The sequence below is a fragment of the Aulonocara stuartgranti genome (genome assembly GCF_965226115.1).
Source record: "Aulonocara stuartgranti genome assembly, chromosome: 17".
NCBI classification, from domain to species: domain Eukaryota; kingdom Metazoa; phylum Chordata; class Actinopteri; order Cichliformes; family Cichlidae; genus Aulonocara; species Aulonocara stuartgranti.
The window spans coordinates 33,522,212-33,549,025 of record NC_138953.1 but is presented as its reverse complement, the minus strand read 5'-3'; positions in this window follow the sequence as shown (position 1 = coordinate 33,549,025).

Genomic DNA, 26,814 nt, shown 5'->3' with positions numbered 1-26,814 from the left:
TGGCCCCAGCCCGCGTGCCCCCTGAATTGTAAGATATTTATTAACAGTTATGAATTAATTGAAGAAAATATTTGGTTCATATATGCCAGTGTAATTTAGAGAGGAAAATGTGATGAGTTCTTCGTTTTTATAAGAATATCATTAACCCTCTTGTAATTAACCTCGTTCAAAAATTAACCACATGTTATTATCAAACCAAGCAAATAATTGAAGCAGCAGCTTAATTTATAATTTGACAATTTCCTGCGTCTTCTTTTTTTTCCGTCCTCTTTCATGTGTTCCTTTAATGCAAAAAGAGGAAATGGAGAGACGCATTAAAAAGACTTTAATGAATGTGGTGAAAAGGAGAGGCCGAATTAGCTCGTGTTAATGGCATCCGCTGTCTGTCCTGGTAAACTGGACTGAGTGATTCCACAGAGCGCCCCCACCTCTCCCCACCCCTTACTCCATCAAGGAGAGGGAGTGTGGAGCAAGGGCTCTTACTTCTTCCAAGACACAGACAGTAGTCACCAGGGAATAGTATGGAGATCACCCCCCAAGACACACACACACACACACACACACACAGCCAACCTTATGTATAGGTTACGTGGAACGGCTAGGTCTGGATGTCAAGGCTCAGCTGAAGAAAAGAGAGGAAAGGATGCATGGTGGATATGTGTGCAGAGAAAGGCTGCAAGATAGATGAAAAACCCTCCATGGAACAGTATTTTTAGCCAGTCCATGGAGACAACATTGTTGCCCACGTTTAATGTCCTATGTGTAGCGCTAGCTTATGTAGTGCCTTATCCATGCAGGTTAGATGCAGGCGATGACGTTCATTCGAAGCTGTCATTTGGAGTCCAACCAATACTAGACTCTTATTAGTTAGTTAGGTTGCCTTATTTCAGTTAAAGTTTTCTTGTTTAAAAAATGTTTAGTCTGAGTTTTGTCTTTACTAGTTTCAGGGTTATCGCTAACATTTTCTTATTACTGCAACGGTTATTTTTCGGGGACCAGATTTTTAAAACTTTAGAACAAGTTTTACTATACAAACATTTGACTATTGAATATTTTTTTAATTTTTATTTTTACCAAACACTATCTGTCAGTGTTTTCGGGGTTACTGGCTAGAGTGTCGCAATACCCGAAAATCTACTTGTCGGTAGCAATGCTAGTAGAATTACTTGATTCCATCTAATTTGATGTCACGGGAAAAAAATACAAATACCAGATTATTATCTCATATACTGAAACATGAATTATTTTATTAAAAAGTGACTGTAAATCACTGATATGGTAGCACAAGGTTTATTTCAAATGTTAATATTCTATTTTGCTGACAGGACACAGAGTGAAATGTTAAGATCTTTGCCTAAAAGCCTGCTAATATTATTACGAGGGATAACGTTAGTTACATTATGTCAGGTTATGCATTTATTTTATGTTAGCAAACATTTTATTCTATGGAACATAGCTGATCTCGTAACTGCAATGCCAGCTGTCATGGAAAAACGGTAAGGTGTTTTACAGGATAACAACGCAAAGTAGCCTCCTTCCATACCTGACTCTTATTGCCTTTGTTACCCACAAGTTAGGCGGCGCTATAGTGGCAACTAAACTGGTCGACATCTTGCATGTGTAGCTTTTCCCATGGTTGTGGGCGTTTCCTTTCCTTTCTCTCGAATAACGCAAGAACAATTTTATGTGTATGCTGCCCCCTATTTCAGAAGAATCGCAGCCTCTGTACGTTTCCAGTCCACAGTATCTACTGTACTTAAAAAAATTAAATTAAATTTAAAACAATTTTGGTATTGAAAGGCATCGTAAGAATCAGTTACATTCATAGTTACTTAAGCTGATTTGATTGAACCATTTCTAAATAACTAACATTTTTCTGCATTATATTCTGTTTTGTTTTGTTTTTTAAAGTGAATATTGGAACATTTACCAGATAACACTCAGTGTGTGTCAATACTGGCAAAAATACCTCAGTGAATATATTAATTCTTTTACCCCTTACAAAAAAAAGCAAAACTCACAACTAGATATATAGAACTCTAAGCACCACAATATACTCGTCATGCACATGGACGTGCTTCAGAATGAGTTTCATTTCATTGTTTTGTTCATTTATTCCTCATGCTTTACACTATATGAAGGTAAATTTAACTACCGTATATGTGCTGTAGAGTTTGTGAATTTAACTTGGAAGTCCATTAATTGTTATCTAGCACTACATCAAAGCTTGTCTGCAGATTTATTATGAATCTGCAAAGGAATTTATAACATTTATCCAGTAAAAAAAAAAGTATAAAGCAGAACAAAACCCCCTCAGTTACCTCAAAAGTGTTAAATAAAATGTTTTGGGTGCATATACTGTGTTACTCAAATATCATACAACACCATGGATGTACACTATGCTGGCTTGACCTGTACTTGCCCCCCCACTGGCCCTCCTCCTCCCAGTTATGACACTTCAAGGAACCCCATCTCTCAGATAGTGGGAGTGGCTGTCTGCCTCATCATTGACCTCAATGGTTCGTCACCACGAGTCTTCAGGACAGACGTTTAACTGCCATACAAAACTCCATGGCTCACTGCTTATTCAATCACTCATGTGACAGTTAACGGCCCACAGTGGCTAATGATTTTCTGTCATGTTCCGGCCACGCTGCGGAACTGGAGGATTAAATATCGGCTGACGATGGACACATCAGCTTCTACAATGGGCCCTGTTCATCAGCCAAACCTCACGCTCCCCTGTTATAACTCTGAAGGAAAGTGAAGTATGGGGCCACCTTGTGCTGTTCATCGAGGGCCACTTTGTTATCCTCCTTCTGCCTGCTGTCAAGTTAATACTGTATGCTTCATAACCTTTGGGACATTTTGTCAGTCTCTCTAAGATCTTAATCTTGATTGTGAGAAAGATATTTGTCTTATTTGGACAAAATGTTGAAAGTCAGCATCTACCAGCTGGCTAAATTAGAAGAAACCCTGCTCTAAGCTTACTCTATATACACCACCTTAATAATGTGCAGGTTTGGTTACTCTTTCTGCATTCACTCGTTTGTAAAGAATATTCCCTTCTTACAATTTCCCATCGAATTTCACAAGAAGAGTATTCCTAACTTTTTTTTTTTTTTGCTTATGTTGCAGTTGTACCACCTTCAGGAGGAGTGTGAGTTGTCAGTGTGTACACAGGGATCTTGAAGTTTTCAGGCCACTAGCTCTCCTGCTCTGCAGGCCCATCTTGCCTCCTAGAAGTCAGCCAGTTCAGTCCTGGTTTGTGTCTGAACATGTATCTTGTATTCACCCGGACTCCTTCCATGGCTCTCCTGCTCTACACATCAACATTGTTTGCCGGATGGGCATCTGTGGACGGAGTTGTGTGGAACCTTTCGAGTATTTATTATTCAAAGGCCTTGTTCCCTATGCTGTTTTAGTAAGGAGGGAGCAAAGGTGTGTGTTTGGTACAGGGAGATGCAGAGCTGACACAGTGTCACTGACAGGGTGAGCTTCAAAATCCCACAGTTGACTCCCCCCCTATTATTTGTTCCAGTCCAGGAAGGCACAGGTAAGATCACACAGGAGTAGTGTGTGTCTGTGTGTGTGTGTGTCCGTCATGGGATTTGTACTGTAGTGTCTGTGTGTGGGTTTGGGATATACGTAGAGCTTGTGTATATATGTGGGAACTTTGCATAAGCTGGCATTCGTTTATTTTCCAAGTTGAGGCATAGCATGTGTATTTGTCTGCACATCCTTGTTAGGTGAGGAGTTGACTTTATGATGTAGATTGTGTGCGGTAAGGCCTTTACTCTTCACTGTCATGTCTTGGTTTGTTTTTACCGGCCATGGCAGCTTATTTTTGAGAAAGCTGTTTTTATTGAGCTTTGCTGAAAGTTTATTCAAAAGATAGAAGAGGAAAAAAAGTCAATTTCATTGATCCATTCAATTCATATGTGGGTTACTATCAGTATTTACCCAAAACATTGCATTTAATCAATGAAATTAATCACAGTCTTGTGTTGTCTCTGCCTCACCCAACCAGACACACGCACACAGATAAATCACACACTCTTTCCCATTGCAAACAGTCATAATGAATACCACCAAATGTCTACAGCCTTCAGTCCTCCCACTCTCCCACCAGACAAGCCAACTTTGCACACTTTACATACAATATTCATGCTGTGTCTGAGAAAGAGGATTCATGGTCTGGTCATCTGTAAAAAACCTGGCAATCACTGATTGTCTCTTGTCCTTATGAAAGAGAATAATTCTTTAACAAGGATCCAAGACTGTTCAAAAACAGCCTTTTTTGATGAGTGACACTTCCCGTCCTCCGGATACTTTTTATGTTTCCAACTCATTAATAAAGCAGCACCCCAGAGAGTGAGACAGGGGAGTCGTAAAGTATGCGTGTATGGGAGAGTGCGTTCAATGTGTGTGTGCGCGTCTAAACTTTAGGTGTTTGAATTGTCAGGTGCGATTTTGGGACTCTGATCTTCGCACAGCAAGGTTCAGTCACACTAGTTGTAGTGCTATTTATCGTTTTCTGCTCTGACAATCTACCAGAAAACTGGTAGATTGTCAGAGCAAAGTGGAGGTCTTTTTTTTTTTTTTTTTATCAAACACTGAATATTAAAAGAGTCAAAAGTAAGAAAGTGGAATTCCCTGCAGTGAGGTGTGTTACCCACAAAAGAATGAGGGGGAGTGAGAATTCTAAATTACTGTAGATGTGCTCTATTAAAAAAGAAAGAAAAAGAAAAAAGTTCTTTCATATATTTTTTTTTCCCCATGAAATGTCATCTGCAGCTCGCCGTATCCGTTAGCATCTTTTGTTCTGGATTTCTCTGTCAAATAGTCAAACTGCAGCTTGCACTGTGTGCGTTTCATTTCTATCACAAATACAAAAGATCACTGCAAATTTGCTTATCAGTACGTTCTTTCAACATCTGTTTCGTTGCTTTGTTGTAATTTTCGAGAATCAGAACGAGTGCGGTTTTATTAAATGATTTAAATGGTAATCTTCGACTGCCTTTTGTGTCCGCGCTGCATCTCTGTGCGGTAGACTCAGCTGTTCACTTGTGTTTAGGCGGCTCAGGCTTCTGCATTAAAGCTTAATGCACTTCCATTCTAATAAGACATGGGGATTTTGATGAATGCAATCAGTGCATGTTTTGAAATTGTACAATACGCACGGCGGCATCTTATCTTTGAAATGCAAGTGTGTTTATGAAGCCTTGAGGTGCAAGAATGTTTTCTAACCAACCCTTCTCCACAGAGCGCATCCTAAGTGCCTGACACGTACAGCACACGCACGCTAACGCAGACACGCGTTCACTGGCATGCACGTAATTTCGAACTGTAGGCTTTTAGTCAGCATATTAAATGTGTCAACTCATAAAGTAAAATGCTGCAAATGTTTTCAATATTCATGTTTGCGTATTTGTCAACCAACATTTCATAACAAATTCATGAAAAAAGCCTCTCAAATTGCATGCTGGGAAAAGGCTTTGTGTGGCGCATACATTTTTTAAAAAGACACATCCATTTAGAGCTCACCATCAGAGATTTGCATCCCAAGCCTTTGAAAAAAAAAAATCAAGATAAATATTTTGTATCATGCATTTTTTAAACACCACACCAATAAAACATCATTCCTAAGATCAGACTTATGCTTGGAGTAATTACTTGTTGCAGAGCATCACTAATCGACTTTTATGTCACTTTGTTGAGTGAATAATTAAGACTTATACAATATGTACAGTGGGGAAAAAATCTATTATTGATCATTATAGTTGTTTTTCAAGTCTTCCTTGGCATCAGCCTGTTGTGAATACATAACAGGCTGCCTCAGCTTGCGCACCGTGCAGTGCAGTAGCTTCATTTAGCAAGCGCTTTTAGAGCTGTCAATATGCACAGGATGCAACTCGATGTACTTATTTAAGACATGAGCTGAATAGTTGCTTTTCATTTGGCTTTTTAAGCATGTGATTTACCTACATAAATATCTGCTGCATTATACCCTTGATAGACCAAATAACTTGATAAAGTTTTTTTTTAAATTTGCGATGTGAATAGTTTTGACATAGAATCAAAACGCTGGGCATTAACACTAAAACAAATAAAGTGAATTGAAGTCTGAGGAGCACCCATAAAGAGTCTACATTTATGAAATTTAACATGATAAGCATTCAAATTATCAGATCCTGCTCAGAAAATGTTTTATATTATATTATATTAGATTGTCCAGGAGCCAGGACTGTAAGGCTTACAAGGATCTGCAAACATTATGGGCATGTAGTGTAGAGACCTGGAGCAAGCATCCTAAATATTCACAGAATGTCTTGGATGTCTAAAGTCCTAAATGTGTAACTTCCCTGACACTGTGTCCTCAGCCTTTGTGGGAATTTCTCAGAAAATCAAATTTCCAACTGAGGAGGCAACACTTTCTCAGACACCTCATATTTAAATGTCTGCACTCGGTGATTTAGTTTTTCTCTCGTTATCTAATTACTCGCATAGAGTGATTTCAATCTTTCCTGTGTCCCTCTGCAAACTGATTATATTTTAATAGAGTGAAGGCAGTGGTAGCCATTCCTCACCAGTGCCGTCCCTAAGCGATGATATGAGAGAAGTGATAAACACAGTAAATCAAAACATGATTTCCTCAGCTTTTAGGTGACACATTGTCATCAGTCCTAGGATTGTTATGAATAAAAACCACATTATCAAAGTTTCCTTCCTGTTAAAGGCCCAAGTCATACAAGCATAAACACTGGTAATTAAACCTTTGGCAACCAGTGGTCATTAGGGGAAAAAACATTCCCCGGCTGGTGACTTTTTGCTGGAGTTTCCTGCCAGCCACTAGTCAAACTTCTGTACCAAAAGGCTCCTTGTGGCCATAGTTTGCATGGAAGACGGAAACCTGTTTGCAAACACTTGCCAACTACTTGCGGAGTGGTAGTGAAACAGCAAAAAAGTGAGAAACAAAGACTGTTCTCCTTCAAGGTGAAACTTTCACCTTTTGGAAGATGTTTCAAGTCTCTCTAGAAAGTGTTTGCAGCGACGGTCACCAGCTAGTCCCTAGTGACCAGTGGTTACCAGGAGGTTGGTGTGTCTGAGGCCCGACAGTACTGGTTTTGACATATTATCTGCCCAATGAACTGACTTCTGAGGGGGGCTCTGTTCACACCTCACCTCTTTTTCAGCATGTGTTTAACTTTCTGTTAGGAGTTCATGAGCACATTAATTTAGCCAAAGAAGTATAGCTGCCATCCCAATAATAATAATAGATTCACATGTCTAATGGACACAAGGCCCACAGTGAAGAAAACTATTTTCATGCCATCCAGATTAAGTCAGCAAAGCAGGCGTTGCTTTTTGAGCTGTGTAACTGTTTTTATATTCAAACTTTTAAGTCACCAATTGCAGGAATCTTCAACTGGAATCTCTGTCTGAGAAACACTGAACCTAAACATTATCAATTGATTGAATATTCAAGTGTCTGTAAGAATATTGGCCCGCATGGAATAGACATGCAAACCTCACAGCAGGGAACCACAATTAATTATAATTTGAGAGGAAGCAGGAAAGGACGCTGCTTAGAGGAAACCCTGCCTTTCTTCATCCCAACACTGTTAAAGTGTTAAATTTGGGCCCATTATCAGCTAATGTACATCCCCATGTAAAAAATCTTGGTTTCATTTTTGATTCCACTCTCAAGCTGGACAATCAAATAAATTCAGTTGTTCGTGGCAGTTTTTTCCAACTCGGGAGCATTTCTAAACTCAAAAATATCCTGTCATCTTGTCACGATCTGGTACTGGGATTCAACGCAGAGCGGTAAGGTATCTCCAAGGTGTGGTTTATTTACAGTGCAGTGCAATATATGTACAGTGAAGGGATTCAAAAACTCCGGGGGGAATCACAGGGTACTCGCTCACGTCTTCTCCGCTCACACTCACACACTTTCCCGTAGCAGGGAGGTCGCAGGTCCGGGGGGGGGGAAGATCTGAAGCAGACGAGAAGGCAGGTCACCAACAAATCACAAGTCACGGATATGAAGCACAAGAGCTGTGAGAACACTAACGTTAGGGGTACAATCATCCAGCGACGAGAGGATCTGTGTTCCAGCCTCAAATAGTGCTCCCGGTGATGATGGGTGAGTGTTGTCAGGTGTGTGTGTGGGCCAAGGGCGGGAGCCCACAGTGAGCTCCACCCAGGCAGAGAGGGAGAAAACAGCAACAGCAATTGTAGCCTTGTGGGGCCGACCGGGCAGGCACGGAGACCATGACAGTACCCCCCCCTCAACGGGAGCCTCCCGGTGACCCACCAGGCTTACCTGGATGCCTGCGGTGGAAGTCCCGGAGCATGGCAACATCCAGGACAGCAGCTCGAGGCACCCAGGAGCGTTCCTCTATCCCGTAGCCCTCCCAGTCAACCAGGTACTGAAAACCCCGACCCCGGCGCCGGGAGTCCATGATGCGGGTGATATTGTAGACCAGCTGACCATCCACGAGCCGGGGGGGCGGCGGGGCCCTGGAGGGAGGGCACAACGGGCTGGAGAGCACCGGCTTGACCTGAGACACATGAAAGACATTGTGAATGCGCATGTTGCGCGGCAGCTTGAGGCGGACAGACACAGGGTTCACAATGGCCTCAACGGGAAAAGGGCCAATGAACTGAGGAGACAGCTTCTTCGACTCAGTCCGTAGCGGCACAAAACGGGTAGCCAGCCATACTTGTTGACCGATGGTGTACACGGGGGCCGGTGTCCGGCGACGGTCAGCGAGGGTCTTGTTCCACTCCTTAGTACGGAGCAGGGCAGCCCGAGTCGTCCGCCAGGCACGACGGCACCCGCGGAGGTGAGCCTGTACAGAAGGAACGGAGTGCTCAACTTCGATGGCCGGGAGCAAAGGTGGTTGATAGCCCAGGGACGCTTCGAAGGGAGACTTGCCCGTGGCGGAGGATGTGTGGCTGTTGTGGGCGTATTCGATCCATGGAAGCTGTTCACTCCAGGTCGATTGGTTGTGCGAAGTGACACAGCGGAGGGCAGCTTCCAGCTCCTGGTTGGCCCGCTCCGATTGCCCGTTACTCTGTGGATGGAAACCGGAAGACAGACTGACCTTGGCCCCCAGTGCGGAGCAGAACTCCCTCCAAACACGGGACGTGAATTGCGGCCCCCTATCCGAGACGATGTCCTCGGGGATCCCGTGAAGACGGAACACATGGGAGGTGGGGAGCCGGGCCGTCTCCAAGGCCGAGGGGAGCTTCGGGAGGGCGACGAAGTGTGCAGCTTTGGAGAAACGATCGATAATGGTAAGTATGGCGGTGTTACCAGCGGAGGGCGGCAGGCCCGTGACAAAGTCCAAAGAAACATGGGACCATGGTCGAGCTGGTGTAGGGAGAGGCTGCAGAAGACCCGGTGGAGGGCGGTTCGAAAGCTTATTCCGGGCGCAGGTCGAACAGGCGGCTACATACTCCTTGGCATCCCTAGTCATAGCAGGCCACCAGAAGTAACGTCGGAGGAACGAGCAGGTGCGGAGGACCCCAGGATGGCATGAAAAGCGGGCGGTGTGAGCCCACTGGAGAACCTGAGAGCGGACGGCTGAAGGAACGAAGAGGCGACCAGGTGGACCAGTGCCAGGATCCGGTTCGGTCTCCAGCGCCTCTTGGATGAGCCCCTCGATCTCCCAGGAGATGGCTCCAATTACGCAGGCGGCCGGGAGGACAGGCTCAGGGTCCGAGTCCTCCCCAGTGATGGAGAATTGCCTGGACAGGGCGTCTGGCTTTACGTTCCGTGTTCCTGGCCTGTAGGTGATAGTGAAGTCAAAACGAGCGAAAAACAGTGCCCACCTGGCTTGCCGGGAATTGAGACGTCTAGCCGAGCGCAGGTACTCCAGATTCTTGTGATCCGTCCAGACGATGAATGGTTGTGCTGCTCCCTCCAACCAATGTCTCCACTCCTCCAGGGCCAGCTTGACGGCCAGAAGCTCCCGGTCCCCGATGTCATAGTTACACTCTGCTGGGGAGAGACGGCGAGAATAAAAGGCACATGGGTGCAGCTTACCGTCCATCTGTTGAGACAGAACTGCCCCAACCCCGGAGTCCGACGCGTCCACTTCCACAACGAACTGCCGTGTAAGGTCCGGTTGCCGGAGTATGGGAGCGGTGGTGAACCTGTCCTTGAGCAGGGCGAAGGCTCGCTGAGCGGCAGAATCCCACTGGAAGGGAACCTTGGGAGAGGTGAGTTTAGTGAGAGGGAGAGCGATTCTGCTGAAATCACGAATGAACCGTCTGTAAAAGTTGGCGAATCCCAAAAAACGTTGCACTTGGCGGTGATCAGGAGGAGTAGGCCATTCCACCACAGCTCGCACTTTCTCCGGATCTGTCCGCAAGTCCCCCTTCTCGATAATGTGGCCCAGAAAACTCACAGACGACACGTGGAAGTCGCACTTCTCCCCCTTCACAAAGAGCCGGTTCTCCAGAAGGCGTAGCAGGACCTGCCGGACATGGACCTTGTGCTCCTCGAGCGTCTTAGAAAAGACCAAGATGTCATCTAAGTACACAAACACACAACGGTTAACAAAATCACGAAGGACATCATTAACCATCGCCTGAAACACCGCGGGGGCGTTAGTCAGCCCAAACGGCATCACGAGATACTCAAAGTGGCCCCGATGCGTATTGAACGCGGTCTTCCACTCATCCCCCTCCCTGATGCGCACCAGGTGGTAAGCGTTGCGCAGATCCAGCTTGGTAAAGACGGTCATGCCCTGAAGCAGTTCAAAGGCGGAGAAAAGCAACGGCAAAGGGTATTTGTTCTTAACAGTGATCTGATTAAGGCCCCGAAAGTCAATACACGGCCGCAGCGAACCATCCTTCTTATCCACAAAAAACCCCCCAGCCGCGACAGGGGAAGAGGAGGGGCGAATCAACCCCGCCGCCAGCGACTCCGAGATGTAGCGCTCCATAGCATCCCTCTCAGGCCGGGAGAGGCTGTACAGGCGGCTAGACGGCAGCGGAGCTCCAGGAAGAAGATCGACGGCACAATCGTACGGGCGGTGCGGGGGAAGGGACCGCGCCCGATCCTTACAAAAAACATCCCGCAGATCATGATAAACCCGCGGAACCATCGAGAGGTCCGGGGCGTCCGACGGCGAGGCCGTGGGTGGGAGCGAAACGGGGGAAGCCGCAGCCCGGAGGCAGTTCATATGGCAGGCCACACTCCAACCTAGTACGGCACCCTTCTCCCAGTCGATATGCGGGTTGTGGAGGACAAGCCAGGGGTGACCCAGAACCAGCGGAGTGAGAGGAGCCTTAAATGAAAAAAAAACAAATCCTTTCTGTGTGATTGCCAGAGAGAGATAATGAAAGGAATTCAGAAACATGAGTGATGTCAGGCAGGCGCTGGCCCGACAGTGCGTGAACGCGGAGGGGGCGTGACAGAGGCTCCAAGGCGATGTTCAGTTTGGCGGCGAGTGAGGTGTCAATAAAGTTCTGCTCAGCCCCAGAGTCAATGAGAACGGAGAGAGAATGAGAAACAGTCCGAACACGCAGAGTAGCCGGCAAAAGAAGTCTGGGGAGAGGGCTTTCACTCGACAGATCGCCCACCAGCACCCTCACAATCACTGGTGAGCGCGCCCTTTTGCCAGCGTAGGGCAGGAGGAGACAGAGTGGCCTTTACGGCTGCAATAAACGCACTCACCGGAGGCAAGATGGCGCTGGCGCTCCGCGGGCGACAGCCGTGAGCGCCCAAGCTGCATGGGCTCTTCCCCATCCCCGGCGTCGGCGTCACACAACCCATGGGCCGCAGTAGGGGTCCCACAAAAGTCCAGCGGGGCATGCCCCGCTGGACTTTTGTGCGCTCTTTTGTGCGCTCCGATGTGCGCGCACCTGATCGTCCACCCGCATACACAAAACCAAAAGCGCATCCAGGGAGGAAGGTAGTTCTCGGAGCATAAGTTCATTCCTTATTTCCTCATTAATATTAGTGAGCAATGCACTTTTAAGGGCCTCTTCCCCCCATTTCGCCTGTTCAGCCAAGGTAGAAAAGTCAATAGAAAAATCAGCCATGCTGCGTTTACCTTGTTTAAGCGCAAGCAAGCGCTGGCCGGCGGTGGCAGTTGTGGCTTTCCTGTCAAACACACCTTTAAACTTAGTCAGAAAGTCAGAAAAGGTGATGTCCGGCTCCGCCTGAAGCGCAGCTTGAGCCCAGGTTAGAGCACGGTCCTGGAGTAACTGGACGATATAAGCGATTTTAGCACCATCAGTAGAAAAGGCTTGCGGTTGCTGGCGAAACTGAAGGGTACACTGAGTGAGAAAACCAGCACATTTATCAATCTCTCCCGTGAAAGCCCTGGGAGTAGGGAGGAATCTGTCAACGTGAACAGGTGAGGGAACAGGTGGCGCGACACTTACAGCTGGAACTGGCGCCTCCAATGGAGGAGCGGCGACCAGAGGAGCGGCCGGTAGCGGTGTTAGCTGAGCCACGGCCTGTGTGAGGTTCGCGAGCTCTGCTCGAAGGTGAATGAACATCTGCTCGTGGCGTGCCAGCATCGCGGCCAAAGTGGCGAGGGTGGGAGTCGAGACCACTGGGTCTGCTGAATCCATTTCCGTGGCTGGATGATTCTGTCACGATCTGGTACAGGGATTCAAGCGCAGAGCGGTAAGGTATCTCCAAGGTGTGGTTTATTTACAGTGCAGTGCAATATATGTACAGTGAAGGGATCCAAAAACTCCGGGGGGAATCACAGGGTACTCGCTCACGTCTTCTCCGCGCTCACACTCACACACTTTCCCGTAGCAGGGAGGTCGCAGGTCCGGGGGGGGGGGGGGGGGGAGATCTGAAGCAGACGAGAAGGCAGGTCACCAACAAATCACAAGTCACGGATATGAAGCACAAGAGCTGTGAGAACACTAACGTTAGGGGTACAATCATCCAGCGACGAGAGGATCTGTGTTCCAGCCTCAAATAGTGCTCCCGGTGATGATGGGTGAGTGTTGTCAGGTGTGTGTGTGTGGGCCAAGGGCGGGAGCCCACAGTGAGCTCCGCCCAGGCAGAGAGGGAGAAAACAGCAACAGCAATTGTAGCCTTGTGGGGCCGACCGGGCAGGCACGGAGACCATGACACATCTAAAGACCTGGAAACTGTTATCCATGCTTTCATATCGTCACGTCTTGACTATTGTAACTCTCTTTATTTAGGCATTTGTCACTCAAGCCTGACCCGCCTGCAACTTGTTCAAAAAGTAGCCGCAAGGCTCCTGACGGGTACTAGAAAGAGAGAGAATATTACCCCAGTACTCGCATCTCTACATTGGCTACCAGTTAAACATAGAATCAATTTTAAGGTTTTACTATTTGTTTTTAAAGCTCTCCATGGTTAGGCTCCAGGTTACATTTTAGATCTTCTTAGCCTGCACTTACCCACTCGATCTCTGCGCTCCTCCAGTCAGATGGTTTTATCAGTTCCACGCTCCCAGCTCAAATCTAGAGGTGACAGGGCTTTCTCCATTGCTGCCCCGAGACTCTGGAATAGTCTTCCCCCCTTCATAAAATCCTCTTCATCCTTGGAAGTCTTTAAATCGAATCTCAAGACCTACTTATTTTCCAAGGCTTTCGGATCTCTTTGATATCCTTTTTATTCTGTCTATTTGGTCTCTTATCTTATTGGATGATGTTGTATGTGTATATACTGTACGTTATGTTCACATATGTGTGCTTGTGTGTTGAATGTGTACAGTTTTGTATATGTATGTGCATATTTGCATGTACATTATATGGTATATACTCTTACATGTCTTACAATTCTTTTTTTTTAAATGTTTTCTTTCTATGTTAATTCTTTTATTATATTCTATATTCTTTTATTTAATTCTTATATTATCCCTCTGTTCAGCACTTTGGCCGACACTTGATGTCTTTTAAATGTGCTATATAAATAAAGATGACTTGACTTGACTTCAAGCAGGAAAACCGGAGGAAACTGCATATGAAGGAGTCTAAATGATATATACATGAAAAGTACAAATAAGAGCCACTGTAAAAAGAAATATATAGTTAGTATTTACTTATAAATATAAATACATATTGGAGATTCGATTTCTGTATTTTAAAGTTTATTGTCGACCATATAGAATAGTCCAGGTTTGAGAGTTCAACAGCCTGACGGGGGGATGGGATAGATAGGGGAACTCTGGGCAGGCAGGGTTTTTGTGCAGTGCGAGCCGAAAAGTGCGAGCTTCTCGGCTATCCTCACCACCCTCTGTGGGGACGTCCAGTCATGTGGTCAGTAAGCTCTCTATAATGCTTTAGAAAGTGGGAAAGTGGTGAGGATGGGAAGAGATAGTTGAGCTCTCCTCAACCAGTGCAAGTAGTGCAGATGCTGCTGATGTGTATTAAGAAGAGCTCCAGTGTGCCATGACCAGGACAGAGTGTCTGTTAACTACATTATCTGTACCCACAGGAACTTGGTGCTGGCCACCTCATAGCTGTGTTATTAATAAGGACTTGTATGTGACTGTGCTGGATTCTCCTGATGTCGATGATGATCTCTTTGAAGCTTTTTCAATATTCAGTGTTATTCACCAGTTGGTTCACCTCTTGTCTTTTGGCCCAATCATCGTCTTCTCGCTACTGTTTATCCTCTTGGTGAGGATAAAATCGCTACTGTTGTCAGCATACTTCACAATGTGAGCAGTAGTGGCCCTGGCACAGGAGTCATCAGAGTGAACAGCAACGGGCTGGGGACGCAGGTCTGAGGAGAGCTGGTGCTCAGGGAGATGATTCTCCAGACACTGTTCCCCACCCGAACAAACTGGGGTCTATCGGTAACTGTGCTAAGGTCCAGGACAACAAGTTTGTTTATTCCGAGTGCTGTGGAATAATGGTGTTAAAAGTTGAACTGAAATCCACAAACAGCCTGTTTTCTTCTCTATGTGCCAGACTTCAATGTAGTTGAAGTCCTGCATGCTCGATCAGCATGCAAATCCCTACCAAACACCCCTTATTTCTTATCTCTTCAGCTATTTAAGAAAAAGAGGTTCAGTAGCTTGGCTTTTCTTTTGGTTATTGTTTAATTTTCCTATATATATATATATGGCATTTCAGATACGTAGAAAAACACAAAAAGAAAGAACACAATCGACTGGAAGAACCAAGGCAACCATATACAATACCCTCTGAACGCTGCCCTTGATGACTGAACGGTACTTTCAAGAACTTGTAGACGTGCCTTTCTCCCCTCTTTCCGACTGACAGTTTGCTGTGAACACTGCAGTCCTCTCAGCAGTACTGTGGGCCACATAATGCTGCTGTTCTCCCCATTTCATTGTGCATTCATCTGTGACTTGGATAGAGTCACCATTAGGAAGAGACAATGCAGTTGCAGAAATACACATCACTTGGCCTTGATAAGAGGCAGACAAATGGGTGGAAATTGTTTGTTGGGAGCTGTCCCTGGCTGGCAAGGCAGCGCTCTTAAGGTGATATTTCTTCTGCGCAGTTACCCTTTTTCATTAAACCGCATTGCATAATTATAGCAGGAGTCAGTGGCATCCTCCATTGTTGTTTAATTAGCCAGCTAATGTTGTTACTCTGTACCGCAAACCCTTCATTTGTCTTGCTTAAGGAACCTCTCTCTTTCCATTACCAGGGGGAAATTGAGTTTGTTATTTATTGTAAGAGGAGAATATGCAGCAGTTACACTTAGCCTATTAAATCTTAATAAGCTCCGATTTCTTCTTCTGTTACAATGTGTTTATGGCTTTCAACCATATTATCTCCATTACAGTTCCTCTGAGTGGGAATGGAGGGGCTACACCACGCAAAATGTCTGTTTATTTTAAACATGTCCTTCAAATAGATGCTAAAAACTCCCAGAAGCCTCCTGTGGCATTTCTTATATGACTTCCTGTCATGAAGGCTGAGTCGCGGCAGCAGGAGTAGGCCGATGGTGGACCATACGTGAAGTTGCAGACAATTATTGATCTTTGCGATATTCTTCAGCACTTAACCTTTACACTAGCCAAACGGGGTATGAAGTCCCTTATTGAATGTGTACTTTTATGTTCTTCTCTGGTGACACGCCTAATCAATAGTCTCCTCCCTCCTCCCTCTCATTAGAAGCGAGAGCTTCCAAGACTATCTTTAGCCTGGAAATCTATCTGCTTACATGCCCTAGGACCAGATGCTACAGAAAGAACCACGAGGAAGGTGTTCTTCAAACGGGCCCTTTGAAGTCGAGGGAGGCACTTTTTAATGTTTATATAATGAGGTAGACAAAAAGGAAGGTATACTTTTACTCTCCCAATCTTTATTTCCCCTTATGTAGGCAAGATGTTTCCAGATAAGCACGATTAATCATTCACCTGCATCTGCTCATTCTCGGACACTTTCACCTGAGAAGTCTTTGCACTTGGAAAATAACGCTTCTCCTCGCAATTGCCTGACACATTATCTCATTAAAATGTACAAAGAAAACTCCTTCTCTTTATCTCTGATAATCTAATTAGCATCAGCCAGATGGTTTAATAAGGGATATCGGCGCCGTTTAGCCTCCCAAACGGCCCGCTGGAGGAGAACAGTGGAGGAGGCTCCTCTCCACTCTCCTCTTCACTCTGAATAGCTCTCCAGGGTTCACATTATTGCTTCCTCTGCCTGAGGCAAACCACTCCAACTCAGGAGTTTAGGGAGGATGAATGCATCCAGGAGAGAGACATGCTCAAAGTGAATCAAATAGGCAGAGATGTTGGATACTGCTGGGAATGTTTTAAACCAAATAATGGCAGATAACTGACTTCACCTTTAGTTCCCCCAAGGAGCGAGAAACATTTCAGATTACGCTTTAAATCTTTCGGAGATATATCAGTCCATTCAGTGTGTGTGTTTAATTGTTGCCTTGGTAACAATGTAACAGATCTAAGATATTCTGTGCTTAGGTGATGTGAATTTTACATCATGAAAGCACAAAAGACTTGCATAGGAAAGCAGTTTAGGATAAGTTCTGTCTTCCAGCCTGCAATGCAGGGAGCTCTGTGGTCTTTTCTGACTTCAAGCTGTTAGGCCTGACAAGGCACTAGTTCAAATAAAGTCAGGCTATCATATCATTAAGGAGGAAAAAGTTCTATGTCCAGATTACATTAGAGGAGTCTTAGCCGTCTGGTCTCTCCGGTTCTGACACTTCTCTCTCCGTAATGAGCTGATGCTGCCGCAGCCGAGACATGAATGCTCAAGTGAAGTCCGGTAGACAAGACATCCTCAGCCAGGCCCTGCATTGGCAATCTAGGCAAATACGTCGAGCAGAAAGAGGCTAGCCGGCAAGCCAAGCAGCCAGACAGTGGAGCCAGTCGCTACAGCCCTCAGAGCCAGCAGTGAGAGAGAGACATGCTCAATTAACTCTCCAACTTCAGCAGGGCTTTTCCTGCTGGCCAGTGGAGAGGAACAATAATGACTGGATTTAGAATAAAAAGATGTGCACATCTACAAAGGAAGGGGTGTGAGTGGGGGAGAAGATGAGATAAGGGGCTTCCATTTAGATTGACGGTTGGAAATTGTGGAAGGTCAACGCGGTCTGTGAAGCGTCACCCGGGCAACTGCTGTGGCAAAAAAAAAAGAAACACACAGTCCAGCCAAGCCTGATCAGTGGGTGTGAGGCTTCGCTGCTTAGCTCCATTTTCTGTCTTCTTCTGCTTTACTTTTTCTCTCTCTTACTGAGGCCTCACAAATGGGGCCTCCAACATGTGTCACAGGTCGATGGAAGAATCCTCTTGGTGAGGATAAAATAATAGGATGTGTTTTTTTGGTTTTTTGCTCACTGAATGTTATTAGAGTCTGTAACCGTCATACTGGATACGACTGTTTCACCATAAAAAGTTTCCGATCACACTCAGAACAAAATTTCTGCATTCAACTTTGAGGTGGCTGGCGTCACCCCGAGAAAGTCAATTCAGCTTTTGCTGACATTAATGATATTCGGATTAGAAGGTGTTTGTTCTTAACACATGGCCTCTTTTTCTTTTTGATGCCATTAAAAACTGTGGCAGGAACAGCGCCATCAGGACATGCTAATGAAGTGTTTACTATTGATTTAACCAGGTTTACAAACTCCGATGCCACTCGCTAGCACAAAAAAAAAGGAAATGATTCCTCCATCAACATTTAAGCGATCATTAGGAAGAGTTCTGCACAAGTGGCCTTAGGTAAGAGATTTTAATAAGCGCTCTGCCTAATCTGCACTCGTCGCCAGCATATGCAGACCGTCACGTGCTAATTGCGCTCAGCTGCAAATTGAAACAATATCTAATTGTCGGCTAGATTAATTAGGCACATGTGCAGTTGTGCATTCCTAAATAAGGGCCCAGATAAATAAACTCCAGGTAGAGCTCAGCAGATGGGAATACTCGGGGCATCTGTGTCAGTTCAGCATGAATTAACGGGAAAAAAATGAATTGCTTTTTCTGCCAAATAAATATATTTATATGCTCACTTTTTAATTTTTTAAGTGTTTTTCATATGGTAATCAATGAAATGCTTCTCTAGTACTCTAGCACAACTTATTATATACAGTACAAGCGAGCCCCAAATTTAGTGCCTTATGGAGTAACACTTTTTGCACAGCGTGACTCTCTTTGCTTTTGATATTTTCAGCATCGGTGCCGCTGTGTTTACATACACTATTCGACAGTTTAAAGGAATTTGTAGTCAAATCCTTCCTCACATCATAACTGTAATTACATCCCTTAGCACTCGGCACAACCTTTCAGTCTCTCTCTCTCTTTTTTTTTGCACTTCAGGCACTTTTTAAACTGTTTTACAATCAATTAGACCCCACAGCAACCCCCTCCCCCTCTCCTTCAGCACATCCTCTGCTGATCGGTAGCTTCGAAAATGTTCATAATACTTACGTATACTGCACATTTTTAAATTTCACAATGTGTGCGTGTGTGCACACGTCGCTGTTTGCACGCTCAGCTCGCGCCTGTGCTCGCGCTCATGTGTTGAACTTTGCCGAGCGCAGATCACACTCACAAAGATGTCTTATTAAACTTTGTGCAGAGCTCCGTCAAAACTTTGACACCGTGAGTTTGCATTAGGAATATTAACGCCCATATTAATTTCATGTTGACCTTTTGCCATCCGTGCAGCTCTGCACTGCAGTCCAAACAGAAATAGGCTGGGGGTTTTTTTATTCCCTGGTTTTGAGAAGAGATCACATACACTTGCATCCACTCATTAATGGGAAAAATAGATTTTTATAGCTATTAAAAAACTCAGTGATGTATCACAATCATAGCAGGTAGACAGGAACTTCCTTCAGTATAAATTTCTGATTTGTTAGCATGTTTTTAGGGTGGAGACTCAATTGTTGACCCCCACATGTATTTTGTATATAATGATTTATTGTTACTATTAAGGTGTAATTGTTCTCACCTCAGCATGAAATCACTATATACTTAATTCACAAATAGCAAACCAACGGTTACGGAGCAAATCATTCAAATATGTTAATGTACATTTTACAAAGCAGATGTTCAGAGATTTAAGGCGTAGAACAAAGCAATTTAATTTGACATCGCACATCGCAGTGAGTGGCCCACCTTCACACTGTTTCTCACAGAAACACACTGAAACGCTCCTGGACTCATTTTCCAATTGTTTACGGCTAATTTGCAGCTGTTTTCCTACACATGTAAACACATGAGCCGTCTTTTTTTTGCAATTTTCTTCCTTTTCTTTTTTTCCCCTCGCCACCCGAGAGGAAGCAGCAAGTTGGTTTACCTTCAGGACAAGGAGGCTTTGGGGTCACAACAAGCAATAGGCAATGCGACGGGGGACAAAAGCAAACGCATTCGTCAGCCATGTTGTGTGTTTCTGGCAATCCACTTTGTGTTCACTCCAGAGAAATTACATTTCTGCTTTGATTTAATTAAAGCTAAATATTGGGCAATCGTCAGGCACTTGGCAGGGTATGCTTGACACTGTAATTATCTCCTGAGGTGCTTTTGTCTTAAAGGCTGCATTCATGCGTGAAACCAATTCTAACATTGACTCGTCAAAGGCTTCCCCCCCTTTTTTTTTGTTTCCTAAAAGAAAAGAAAAGAAAAGAAAAGAAAAAAGACACTGTTTGCTTACCGTACCTGTAAGCCGCCTATAACCTGCCACACACAGGCTGCCATTGGGGGGGCTTTCAGTGCAGTGAGACAAGAAAGGTGTTGACAGCAGCAGCACATTACTTTGTTGCAGGTGAACAAATTGCCTTTGGTAAATATGTTCACGCTTTTCTAGGTAAAACACATTTGTAACCTAAAAGTTGTCCTAATTCGGGGGGGAACAGAGTTGGGGATTAATGTGCCTTTATTTTCTGTTAAACTACTGAAACAAACATTGACGTGATGGTGTACAGATCTGTGACAACGTGCATAATTTACAAAGGAATACACTATGTCTGGGTACGCGTTTGGAGGAGCATTGCATTGTCTCCACTATTTATTTATTGTATATATATATATGTAAACCATTTCTCTCAATTCTTTCTGTTCACAGCGCTCTCTCTTTCACTCTCAGCTTTCTCTTGAATTATTCACTAGTGTCATCATGTTGACCTGTTCCTTGTCACTGCTGTAGCAAAGCGTGTGTGTGTGTGTGTGTGTGTGTGTGTGTGTGTGTGTGTGTGTGTGTGTGTAAGACAGCGCTGCAGCTGTGTGGGTGCATCTCTGTGTGTGCCTGTGTCAGGGCCAAGCAACGCTCTCCTCATCCAGTCCTCGGCTGTAATTTGTGTCACTGACTTGAGTTTGATGGGTGAGCAGCTTCGCACAACACTGTGTCACAAGGGTGGAGTGGCGGCGCGCGCATGTGTGTATGTGTGCATATTTTCGTGCTGTGTCTACGTGACTTTGTCTGTCTCCATCTTGAGATGTGGCCATGTGAACCTGCTAAAGTGTGTGTCGCCATCTGTGTGTGCGTGTGCCTGCATGTGTGTGCACCTGCAAGGATGAACAACGGTGCAGCTATTTCCTTCCATTGCCTGCACTGGCACAGTGTCACAGTGAAGAGCCCGGAGGAGACATTCGAGGCCGCGGCGGTGAGGCGCTCACAGCTGCCACTTGTCACATTAGTCAGCTTAAATTTGGAGGAAATCAATTCTGAACCTTAATTCGCTCAACGACTCCCACGCCCGGTGCAGCCGAAGAGCCCCGGCCACCGGTGGGCCTCCCACCCTCCCAAAAGATGAGGAATAGACTCCCAGGAGACACAAGTCATCAATCTTAAATCACCTCCTCCAAACTAATGGCAGTCCCAACCCAGCCGGTCCTGCTAAATTGAATTATTACTAGATTGACAAAAAACTGCTGAGAATAGTTTTGAAGGAAGGAAGGAAGGAAGGGATGAGTGTGCCTTAATGACAGGAAGTGGATAGGGAAGTGATTCAAAAAAAAAAAAAAGTGGGGTTGGTGGGTTAGGTTGTCCCCCACGCACATTTCAGGCACATACAGACACAACTTGGTTGTGCAAATATTCACAACCCCGTGCGCTTTAGCAACGGGTAGCCCATTTAAACACACTTAAGTTCACCTTTCCCTCACTCTCCAACGGGCGCACGCATTCCTCCAGCTACGTGCTGTATGCTAATGTCCATCATCAGTCAGGACGGATTAATACTCCAGCTTTCAGCTATGCAGGGCTAGGCAGATCCAGGTGCTGCACAGACCACCTACAGACAAAATGCACAGAGACGCGATTCTGGATAAGCCTCTGCAGGAGATACCTCCTCAGCTCAGGAGCCCTATAGAAATATTTTGTGAGGGTCTGTTAGGTGGAACAACTCAATTCAAAATAACTGTATACATGAGCATATTTAACAAAGAAAAAAGGAACAAGAGAGCATTGCTTGATGCCATTAATCAATTACTAATATATTAAGTTATTCCTTTAAGCAGCTGTTAATATCAGCTGTTACCTCTTCTTACTCTGAAAAAAGTGCATATAAGCTGTACTAAACACTTTAAAGATGCACCATGTAAATACTTAACCTGCTAGCCTGCACCTCCTGACTGCACTTTACAAAGGAAGCAGAGAGAGGCTTGATCGTCGCTCGCATGCATTGCCTCTCGCTGCCTCTGTCTGTCAAGTGTATACTGCTGTAAACACGTTGAGTCTGTCAGCGGAGCTGCTTGTTGACACATATTTACCGTTCCTCGCTGTCACCAGTTCCACCATGCACTCAGAGTTACAACTGCCTTGCGAGGCACATGAAAGTGATGGATGAAAGTTTTCGTCTCCCAGGGCGCGCGGCTGAATTAAATTGAAAGCTACTGTTTATTCCCCCCGTGTCTCGTCGCAGAATCAGGTTTGTTTGCAATTGATTTAAGCCAGGGGGGTCTTTTTGTGGAGGAAAGGCTAAGGTTTTCCTCTTGATGGAAAAGATGATTGAATTTGTTTTGTCTCGCGTGCCTCTCCGCTTGCTCTCTTTCTATCCTTTGCCTGTGTCAGTAAATCAGATCATCTCTCTCCCCTGTCAACACACGCTCCTTGTTGAGCAGTCAGAGTTAATTTGCAGGCGCGCTCTTCCTCACTTCCTTCCGCTGCCTCTTCCGTTTATTTTTCCTTTTTGCTTGTTTTTCTTTTGCCCACTGCCTTTTTTTAGAAATTCTCATCGACAGTTTGACTCCTCTGCTGCGAGTTCTTCTTTCTCATTCGAGAAAGAAAGGACTTTCTTACACTTGCACCTTCTTTAACTGGCAAAGCCAAAGGTTCACATGCTGCGCGAGCTTTGATGAGATGATGAATCCTGTCTCGAGGAAGTGATGTTTCGCACTTTCTCAGAGCAATCCCCCCAGCTACACCTATCCGTGATACGGTTCGGTCCCTGGTTAAGGAGAGCTTGTCAACCAGATTTCCTTTGTAGAAGAGCGGACCGGAGTCTGAGCACTTCCTGTGGGGAAATGGCTACAGAGTCATTATTCATCATCCAAGGCTTTGCTTGGGCCCGTCAGGCACTCTCCCTCGGCAGCAGTCCATCTCTACAGCCATTCATCATAGGTCTGAATGTAGCTGAGAGGGAGAGAAGAGCGAGACACTTAGGGTCTCTGCTAGCGAGGCCCTAATGAAGGCCCTCGCTCTCCTCTCGTGCAAACACCTCAGCGATACTAAGCTGGGTCAATTATTGTGTCGCTCTCAGCCAGCCATCAGGGTGCAGCGCTGCATTTGAGTATAAAGTGTTTTAAGTCAAACTCACTGAGCAATAGTAGATGCATTAAACTGAACTCAAACACCACTGCTTTAAACATATTCCTCCAGTACTTTTAAAAGGCAGCGCTGAACTTTGTTGTCTTTCTTTTACATCTGGTTAAGGATTAGGAAGTGTTACGTCAGACTGCACCATGTTTCCTGACCCATAAAGGGCCCAAATTATGCTTCCCTTTAGTGTTTTCCTGCTTCCCATCCCCTTTATTACAGATCTGCAAATGCTTAATGTCAACACAAAAGTTATCTCCTAAAGATGCATTTCAAGCAGGCTGATAAACTGCCTGGTTTTGGAGTTCGGGCTTTTTTTTCTCAGGTTTATCTTTGTCACTCTGTAACACATTTGCATAATGTCCACCTAGCAGCTATTTTGGGGCGCCTCTAACTAAAGACCCATTGGATTTCATTTATTTTTGATAGGAATGTCCCTGCAACAGAAGACAAATCCCTTAGTCGTAGCATATAGCGTGGCTAAACAGGGTTAACGTTTCCAGTAGGGAGGTACTTTGAATTTTGGTTCTCATCCAGCTGCTTCTGTATTATGACTGTTCGCTGTTCTGTCCAAAATGGCTGCAGGGCTACCACCAATATATTGGCTCTTTGGTTATGTTAGGTAACAATTGCTCCAACTTTGCACAGCCATCTGACCAATCAGAGCAGACTGGAGCCCTCTGGTGAAGGACATTAAAGAGCAAGGAAAAGAAGCTGAGCGCTTTTTACTACACTTACAATACAGTGTAGTGACTTTTTAAAGCTAACATCAGCGTATTCGCTAAGAACTTGTGTATGAAACATGGACAGTTTTATTAAACATAAGAAGCTACGTACCCTTTCTAAGGTAAGGTCATTATAAAGCACACTTGCAGCTTTAAAGAGTGAGAGACAGCGAAAAGAATGAAGTCTTTTAAATGACAGATGTGCATATTATTAAATTGGAAACATCTGCATTAATTGCAGCGTGTTTTCTGCAATAAAATGTATATTTTTCAGTAGAAACACAAGAATATATCAGCTGATATTGACTCTACTAACTGCCTTTAGTGTTTCAGCTAATAAGATAACTTTTGTTGATAGCGGTGGCTGATGTTTATCTGCTTGGTTGCATCAAACTCTGTTCCAGCTAAGTGTTTAAAGGTCGTCTGATAGAAAGCTCAAAGGCTTAAAACATTTTTTTTTAAATAAGAAAAAACAAAAACAAAAGACCGTATCAGCACAGCTGTCAGCCACATTCTATATTTAAACACCGTTTATGACCGTAGAGTTTCACAATCGGTGCATCCCCTTACTTTAGCGTTCCCTTGGCCTCACAAGCTCAGCTCAGCTAAGCTACCATGGAGTACAGTTACAGCTACAAGCAAAGCCGCAGGTGCATGTAGAGTACATGTGTGATTATGCATCTCCTCCAGGCTAATCTGATGAAATGCTCCAGTTTTGGGAAGCCACACGTCCCTCTCTGTTCACAGTCCGGGGAATCTCTGTTGCCGGCGAGCACTTTTTTCTTTTCCTTTTTTTCCTTAGCCGCCCTTTACATTTTGTGTGTAAATCTAAATGTTTGGTAGTCCACGGGAGACTTGTCAACACTCTGAGAGGTATAGGCGGTGGCAGCCTCACTTCAGGGAAAACATTTGCCTTGAAGTACCGTCTTTCCTCATCTTCAATGTCAGCCCTGGGGCTCCAAGACAACATATGTTCCCCGCATGTCCCCAAGACATGGCAGCCGGCGTGCACTCTACGGTAGCTAGCTGCACAGACGCATCATCACACTCCTACTGTCTTCCTCACAGGTTTTGCTCCCTTCTCCTCCTCTTCTTCTTCTCTCTACTCCCCCCTCTCATCCCCGCCGCTGAAACAGATGGCCCCAAATTACAACGGCAGTTGTGCCTTAAAAGTACTACGACAAACTCACAGCAGCGCCCCTACCCCACCCCCTTTGTCACTAAAATGACAAAATCATTAATTGGCATTGCGTAAGGGCTGGCTGCTTTAGCAGTGTCTTGCACAGCATGAGTGCCTGTCTAAAACTCACAGATGTAAAAGATTAATCTTTTTGCCTTCAGGTAGGTGAGCTGAAAATCAGTGGGTGAAAGAGGGAGGAAAAAAAAGCAGCACTTCTAGCTGTTTGGTTAGCGGGGAGAGCAGAGAAGAGGGCACATCCTCACTATGAAGGAAGTCTTCAGTATTTTGTCCTTGAACAGACCCTATATGATAATTGCACTGTACTTGCAACAGAACAAGGAACAAGGGAATGACTTGAATATGAAACGTTATTGATAATTTACATTTTCTTCACAGATTTTTTTTTTAAAGTCTGTAAATGGTTATTTAAAGGAAGATGTTCAGCTACCGCTTGCGTTAAATGTTTTCGCACAGCACACTGGCGCGCGAGTCTGTCAGTGTGCGTCTGTGTGTGAAGGCCATGCCCTCTCACACAGAGATATGATGTAATATATTAAAAACGAAGATTAAAGGTATAAATATTAACAACTGCTCATTGCTCTTTTACTGGTGTATTTAGATGAGTGTGTTTTGACATGAGGAAAATTACTGCATAGTGGTTACCCAGAGTGAAAAAGAAAAAAAAAGATATGCCCAAGTTGACATCTGCAATAAAAAAGTGAATAATTAACAGTAATTAACTGAAAATAAAGAGCAGGTTTTGTAGGAGGCGCCCAAGTAGTTGTGTTCCACGTGATAGCGCTTCCACACTGAAGAGACAATTCAGATGTCCATCTCCTTTATCTTAACTCTCTGATCTGCCATTAGCCGCCAAGCCGCACCACCTCCAGCACCCCAAATTAATAAAGCTGTGTGTTCGATATTAGCAAGGCAATATAAGGATGAATATTTGATAACAGAGATTCAGACACTGTTATTACTAGGCCATTACATCAGCACTGTGAGCTCAGACTGAGGATAGGTGCCACTTCCTCATGTCAGCAAAAAAAAAACCAGGCTCTGACAATATTAGATTTTGCCTTGAACTCAGAATTCTGCTTTGTATGAAGTAGAAATGAAGTTCCACACACAGTAGGATTAGGTTGTGAAAATATTTAGATTCCTACATTAAAATACACTTTTAACCCTCTGTCTGTCCATCTTCCTCTGTTCTCTATTTCAATCTTTCACATTTCTTTCCCTCTTTTCCTTTTTTTGTGATTTTATTTCCATTAATCTTTTCTGAGGGCCTGCTGTAATCCATCTCCCCAGCCGAGAGGTATTCCCCGAGGATAAATTACTCTGGAGGCCTGCCTGGCCTCGCACTGCATCAGATTGACCCTCAGCTTGTTTGCCATTTTGTATACTGCACTGTTTATTTAACAAGGAGCAGAGTGAGTGTGATTTCCAGGGACGGGTCCCTGTGATAGTAGCTTTGACACCCTGCCTGAGTAATGACCCTCATTATGGAGCCTCTGACAGCTCCCTGAAAGGCCTGATTTATGAATATGCTGGGACCGCAGCCCCACAAGCCTCCACGCACCAGCCTCTGAGCATGGTCTCTCTTACCTCTGTCAGCACCCACAGACTGTACATGCATGTGCGTGGGTGCTTACTCGCATATTGTGCCGACGCATCTGCCCGAAA